At 37.3% G+C, this 6,662-nt stretch overlaps 1 long non-coding RNA gene; it reads right to left on the bottom strand.

Annotated features, from left to right (window-relative positions):
- LOC144247157 (uncharacterized) overlaps nt 1-6,662 on the bottom strand; it is a 180,449-nt gene that overhangs the window by 56,254 nt on the left and 117,533 nt on the right.

The raw sequence follows: 6,662 nt of genomic DNA, 5'->3' as shown, positions 1-6,662 counted from the left end.
TAGGATTCTGGAAAAGATGTGGTTCTGAATTTGGTGGTAGTAGTAGGAGTGCACACAATACCTCAAAAACTACTAGTGGGATAGCCTTTCTATAATAGAAACCATAATACAAGTAGCTTTTTCTATGTAGAAAACTATGCTCAATACACTATGTAGCTTTGCAATTTCAAGAAAAAAATATTATATTAAAAAAAAGGAAAAAAAAAAAAAAGACAATATCAGTAAGAAACAACAAAAGAAACAAACAAAAAGAAAGAGTAGAGCCCCAAAATCCAAAAAGGGGACATTCCAAAGTGTAAAACACAAAACAGCCTGCAATCTGTAAGAAATATTATTGGGAGAAAGGTGAAATGCACACCACCATTTAAAAAGAAAAAAATACATCACCGAAAAAGCTGCCATGGGATCAGTGGGAAAGTTTCGAAGACAATCACAGGCAAAAGTGTTTTAGAAAATGAGAGCTTGCCAAAGTGAGGTTAAACATAAGCAGGAAATTGAGAGCTCTAAAAATAATTTCAAGTATACCTTATAAAGGATTTCCAAACTGATAACAAAAGTTCTTTAAATACTTAGGAGTGGAACTGGTGGGAATACTGATGACAAGTGTGTAAAAGCAGCACTCATCTAACGAAGGCCACAGCAGAAAAGCTCAGTGAATTCCTTGTAGAAGGCAGCACTTTGTGAGAAATGGTGTTTGCTGCAGAGCCGTGAGAGAAGATAGATATATTTGAAATAATTATTACTCAAGTACAGGACTAAATGGATAAGCTGGAAGTCAGTAGGTCACCCAGTCCAGGCAGCATCAGCAAAGGCTGACCTTCGTGTGAAACTGCAGAACATCCACCCAGGCATGTGACCATGGGGCCACAAACAGTCCCTGTGATGGGTGGCAGATGGATTCCCACCATCAATTTCTTGTAGAATGAGGGCCCAGAAGAGTATCCTGAAAACTATCAATTGCAGTGCTATCTGTACTAGCAAAGGTTATATATAACTAACCATAAAGTATATGTTAAAGAATGGGATTAAAGACTTTCCAGTCTATATTGAAGAACAGGAACACTGAGCAGGCCAGATGTGCTTACCTGAGCAAGAATCAGTGTGACTTCTGTGAAGGAAAATCCTGTCTCCCTGATGTGTCATAGATCCATATGATCTTAATTTTTCCCAAGAGACCTGAAAGAAAGGGGGTGTGAATATGACAAGTTTCCAGATAAGTTTAAATTTTTCTGGAAAGTAAGGTGCTGTAGCAATGGCAAGAAATTCCAGAAGGACTTCATAAGCCTGGGTGAGATAAAACATGAGAAATGAGCTTACAGATAAAAATTACCTAGGAAAAATTACCTAGGAAAAATACTCCAAACCATTTCTAGCACAATGTAGTAGAACTGCAAATTGGGAAGGATATCTTATAGTTATTCAGTGACATTCACTGGCTGAAATAATTGGCTAAATGGGCAGGAATAGCCGGAGGAAACAAGCTGTTTTGTACCATCCAGAAGAATCTTGAGAAGAAAGAACATAATTTTGCTACTGCATAAAAATGTGATAAACTGATATCTTGAGTTCAATGTGCACTTCAGGTTCTTGTATCTTGGGAAGCAAGACGACTTGAAGAAGATAGAGAAGGTGTCAGATAAAATGGCCAAGGATGAAGAGCTTCTCCCTTTGCTCACAAGGCCAGGGCTCTTCAATTTGAAGACAAGAGGGATGGATAAGAGGTTTACAAAATCCTGAAAGCAGAGGTTAAGATGAATGTGGAACTAATCTTGCAGGCCTGCAGCATGAGAACAAGAGAAGATGATTAAACCATCAGAACATCTATTTAAATAGTTTTATAAAAGAGCTTCCTTACACAGGCCATTTGGAATTTATTACTAGAGTAAGGAGTACTATACTACTGTTCCACATGATGGGAACAGAGAGTGTCATTGGGATCAAAAGTGAAGTAGAAAAATTTATAGACCACAGCTTCAGGGCTTGGAGTATGATATGGTATGGGGACAGGGAGGAGGGAGCTATGCTGTGCACCTAAATTTCATTTCAACATGAAATCAAAATGCTGTCAAGGTCCACAGTCCCATGCATATATGCACACCTGGGAACAAGAAAAAGCTTCCAGCTTCTCTCTCCCACAGGGAGCTTAAGTAACTTTCTCTTAAATGTTCCAGAGCCCTGCAGCAGATTTAATAAAAAAATCTCCTGTATGTGAACATATGAAGGTTTGCTTAAATCAGTTATCCACCAGGGACTTTTAAGCTTGTGCCATACCTACATTTTATCTGTCTTGAGAAAGGAATAGAGTTCATTCTGAAAGTAACTCTTTACCACAGCCGTTTCTATACAACTGACAGTCAGTATAATGCTAAGTATAAATATTATTGCATGGAGTATGTTTCCATTACTCTTGAGCAGTACTTTCACTGATCATTATTCATCATTACTAATAGCATTTCCAACATGCCAGGCATTGCATCAAAAGGACATTTTTAATAAACTTTCCATTCTGTCCCTATAAACAAATTTTAGGAGTTGTAATAAATGAAGAATTATGGCTACTTTGGTGTTTATAATGTGAAGCTCAGAATTTCCAGAGTTCTTTGATGGTGCCCAAAATAAAACCAAATTATAATGGCCACAGGGGAGCCAGAGATTAGTCTGTAACTCTGATAACTGTATGCCATGTACCTATTTCATATATCAAACTCCTTTCAAGTTCCTCTAAAACTAACCTTTTAGGAAACTGTCACAGTCTCTGTCTTAATCCTATCTTCACACAAAATGGGAAAGAAATGGTGTCTATGCCTAGTACTATTTTCAAGATTTTCAGCCAAAACCCATGTTTTGCTAGAGGTAAAATATAGTAAATGAAGCACCACAGACATGACATGTGAGGCTGATGTTCACTTTGAGCTTTCAGTGACATTTACTTTGTGATTAGATGCTACCCACTTAATTAGCACTGTTGCCTCCTTTCCATGGAAGACCTTGGAATGAAGGGATAAAGCATGAACTTTGGAGTAGGGTATTTCAAATTCATCTGAAGCTTCCTTGTTGCACAGTTTTTGGGTTTATTTTTTGTTTGTTTGGGGGTTTTTGTGTGTGTGTTTGGGTTTATTTTTTTTCCCTTTCATTTGTTTGTGTTTTCATTGGGGAGAGGGATGGCGGTGTTTGTGTGGGTTTTTGTTGCTGTTGTTTGGGTTTTGGTTGCTTTTTTTTCCCCCCACAAAGCACTTATGTTAGATAGAATGATGACTTTCAAACACACCTTATAGTGATCAATGACAATTATTATTGTTGTCTAACAAACCTACAGAAGGACCAAGGGAGGGCCTTGCTAAACTCAGTGATGTGCAACAAACACAGTATAATCCATGCCTTGCAGAATTAAGTTGTACAGAACATGTGGATAAAATAATTTATGCTGCACAAAATTGCCAGAAACAGAGAAAGAATAAACACATGTAGTAAAGCACATGCAGTAAGCACATGTAGTAAGAATAAGCACAGGTAGTAAAGTTCAGTGTTCTTTACATATAATTACACCCATTGGAGAACAGCACTGGCTAGTAGAGGCTCTAGAGAATCCTTGATATCTAGTTGACATTAATGAATTTGTCAGTGGACCTTGTATGTACAAGAGGAGCTTGTCTTAACTTCCTACAGTGAAAAAATAGGATATTAGTAGTTACATCAAAGCAAAGGCAATGTGTTCTTTGTTTGCTGCTTTACCCCAGGCTGCTGCAGGTCTGCTGTAAATCATCCCAGTTTCAACAGGGCATCTGTTAGTGTTACGATAATGCAGAGTGGAAAAGAACCAGCCCCAGTGTGTGTCACCTTCCATGCAGCAGCATATTTGGTGGTGGACATTTTCCATTTTTGTTTGCCTGATCTGGACTGAACCATGTTGCAACAGTGGCACATGTGTAAACAAAGTTGTATACTGAGGAAGACTATGAAGCAAAACCTAACTTCTTGCTATTCAGAAAGTTGGAGGTATGGCAAGAGACTATGGGAAGCACAATAGAAGATCTTGGTACATCTGCTCTTGCTTCCTGCACAGTGCAAAACTCAGAAAATGCCTTTTTATATTTTTTTAGCTGAGCACTCCAAAGGATTTATTGCCTACTCACAGGGCATTAACAGTGGGCAGTGCTGAGGTAAGCTATAGAGAAGTGTGCTTATGCTCTAAGCATACTTCATCAGCTATAATCCATTTCCTGTGAACATGCAAACTTTGTTGAATTATGCCTCCCTTGCAATTTTACTACATGTGTTTAGTGAGACAGGGAGAACCAGAGCAAAGCCTCTCGCCCTGCCCCCAATTGCACTGCCGCTTCTTCATCTACATGTTCACAAGTGTATGGTTCTTGGAAGAAAACTCCCTCTCTAAGGAATAACTTGGAGCAATATCTGTCAATACATTGTAGTGGATGACACTGTCAAATCCTGCTGTTATATGTCTCCATTATAATTTCACTTTCTCTAACCTGTCTAGTGAGAGAACCCCACCTGAGAGAGAGAAATTTGCCTTTTGATTATGATGTTACACATCATATGTCAGTCACACTCTGAACCAGGAAACATGGCAGCTAGGTAATCCTTGAAGCTTTGTGCAGGTCAGTTCTATCTGCTCCCTTGGGATTATTTAATTCACTTGTGGAATGAACAAACATATGTGGCCTTTTGTCAGAAGCTATTGATATATTTGATGGCCAATACAGTGATAGGAATAAAGGTGTTTTGTTATCATGTGGTTTAAAGACTAGATATTTTCCCAGCATGCTCTTTGCTTTAGAACTGTGGAAAAGACCACCAAACATGGAATATAATCAGCAATATAACTGACAATATTCTAGACAAACTAATATTTCATAGCTGCACTCTTATTTTTGTCTTCAGAAAAACCTTTTTAAATCTATGACTGTCCAATGGAACATCAGAAATGCCAGCTAAGAAAAATACTTTTCTGGAGCTAATTAATTTTGCATATGAAGTAGTGAAACTAGACTGAAAAGTGCTATCCTTCCTGGTGAGCATTCATGTTACAAACTTGAGCAAATAGGGGTAGTTTTCTTTCTACTTCATTTTTGGCACAATGTCCTCACTTAACTAAACTGCACTAGACTTGCAGGCTTATAAATCTTGACTACCTCTCAAACTATATACAAGCTTATTGTACATATATTTCAGAGACTGTGCTTCCAAGCAGCTCATAATTGGAGTTATTTTCTAAGATCTTTTCTTCTATCATATCTGATAAATGAAAGATTAGATATTTTGCACATTCCCGAGGAAAAACTTTTCACTTTGAACTTTAAATCTTTAGAAAGTTGAGAAACAATGAAGAAAAAAGAATAACAGCTAACCAAGATGAGGGAAAATAATTGAAATGCTAAACATCTGGTTTTGTCAAAAAATAGCGAAGTTACAACTAGAAAAATCTTCAGATATCTTATGATAATTACTATGAAAATCTGAACAGAAAAAGTCAGCAGAGTCAACTTTTCTGGGAACTTCAAACACACTTTGAAGAAAGTCTGTTTTCATCCCTGATCTGAGCGAGAGGAAAATCTAGTAATTGAGTTTAAGATTAGAAATGAGCATTACATTTAAAAATGTTTAAGTGTGTAAACTGTCTCTAGGTGATGAAACTTCTTTGGTAATATAAAATGATATTTTTTTTTCTTTAGTATGGTATTTTCCTTTACCCTAGTCCATAATGATTATTGTTTAGTCTGCCCACATGGAATTGTTATATCATTAGTTATGCTTTAGAAAAATAAAAATGAAGATAAAACAATTCCAGATTTTTTTTTTTCTGAGAGACAAGGAATCACATTTGCAGCTCAGAGGGTCTTCCCTCCCCTGGTTCTCTTTTTTTTTCCATCATGAAGCTTGCAAGCTTTATCCAGTTTAAATGCTTCAGGAAATATCATCTCACCAACTAACAAAAAAAGGCTTTCTCATCACTCATCCTTTTATAGCATAAACTAGCATAGTATTTTTTTCCTGAGAATTGCAGGTATAAAATCCTTTTTAAAAAATTATTTAAATATAAAAAAATCCAAAATATGGAACTAGCTTAGTGATATAAAAATGCTGCTTGATATAAAGTTTTGATCTAAAACTAAGATGTGTTCTCCATAGTACCAAATATATACATATGTCTTGGTAAGGCCAACTGTATATCAGGAAGAACATATGGAAGCAAATAGAATTAATGCAAAGGTAGTAAACTGCTAAAGTAATGAAAAGAAACAAATCAAACCAAAGCAAAACAACCAATCAACCAAACAAACAAAAGAGCACACACACAGCCCAGAAGAAGCTGAAAAGAAGCATCAAACAGCAATCCACATTTCCATGAACAGGCAGTGATTTGCTTCATTTGGCAGAGCCACCAGGAAATTCAGTGGGGTGGGATGGCTTCAAGAATGCACCCACACCACCCAGGGATATTATTGAGAATGTGTTTACTTAGCAGGACAGGTAGAGCAGATGAGTGGCAATTTTTATCCTACAGATATCCTACATGCCCACAACAAAGGAGCCCCTCCCTCTGCCCAGTTTAGACAAGCAGAGAAGCAGAACCATCTCCCCTCCTGCTGACACACCCATGACCTCCTGTTTGCCTTGTACATGTGCCAGTGTCTCCTTGT

Source organism: Lonchura striata, chromosome 2 (assembly GCF_050655825.1).
Source record: "Lonchura striata isolate lonStrDom1 chromosome 2, ASM5065582v1, whole genome shotgun sequence".
NCBI classification, from domain to species: domain Eukaryota; kingdom Metazoa; phylum Chordata; class Aves; order Passeriformes; family Estrildidae; genus Lonchura; species Lonchura striata.
Note: the sequence above shows the minus strand (reverse complement) of the source record. Positions and strands in the feature narration are given on the sequence as shown.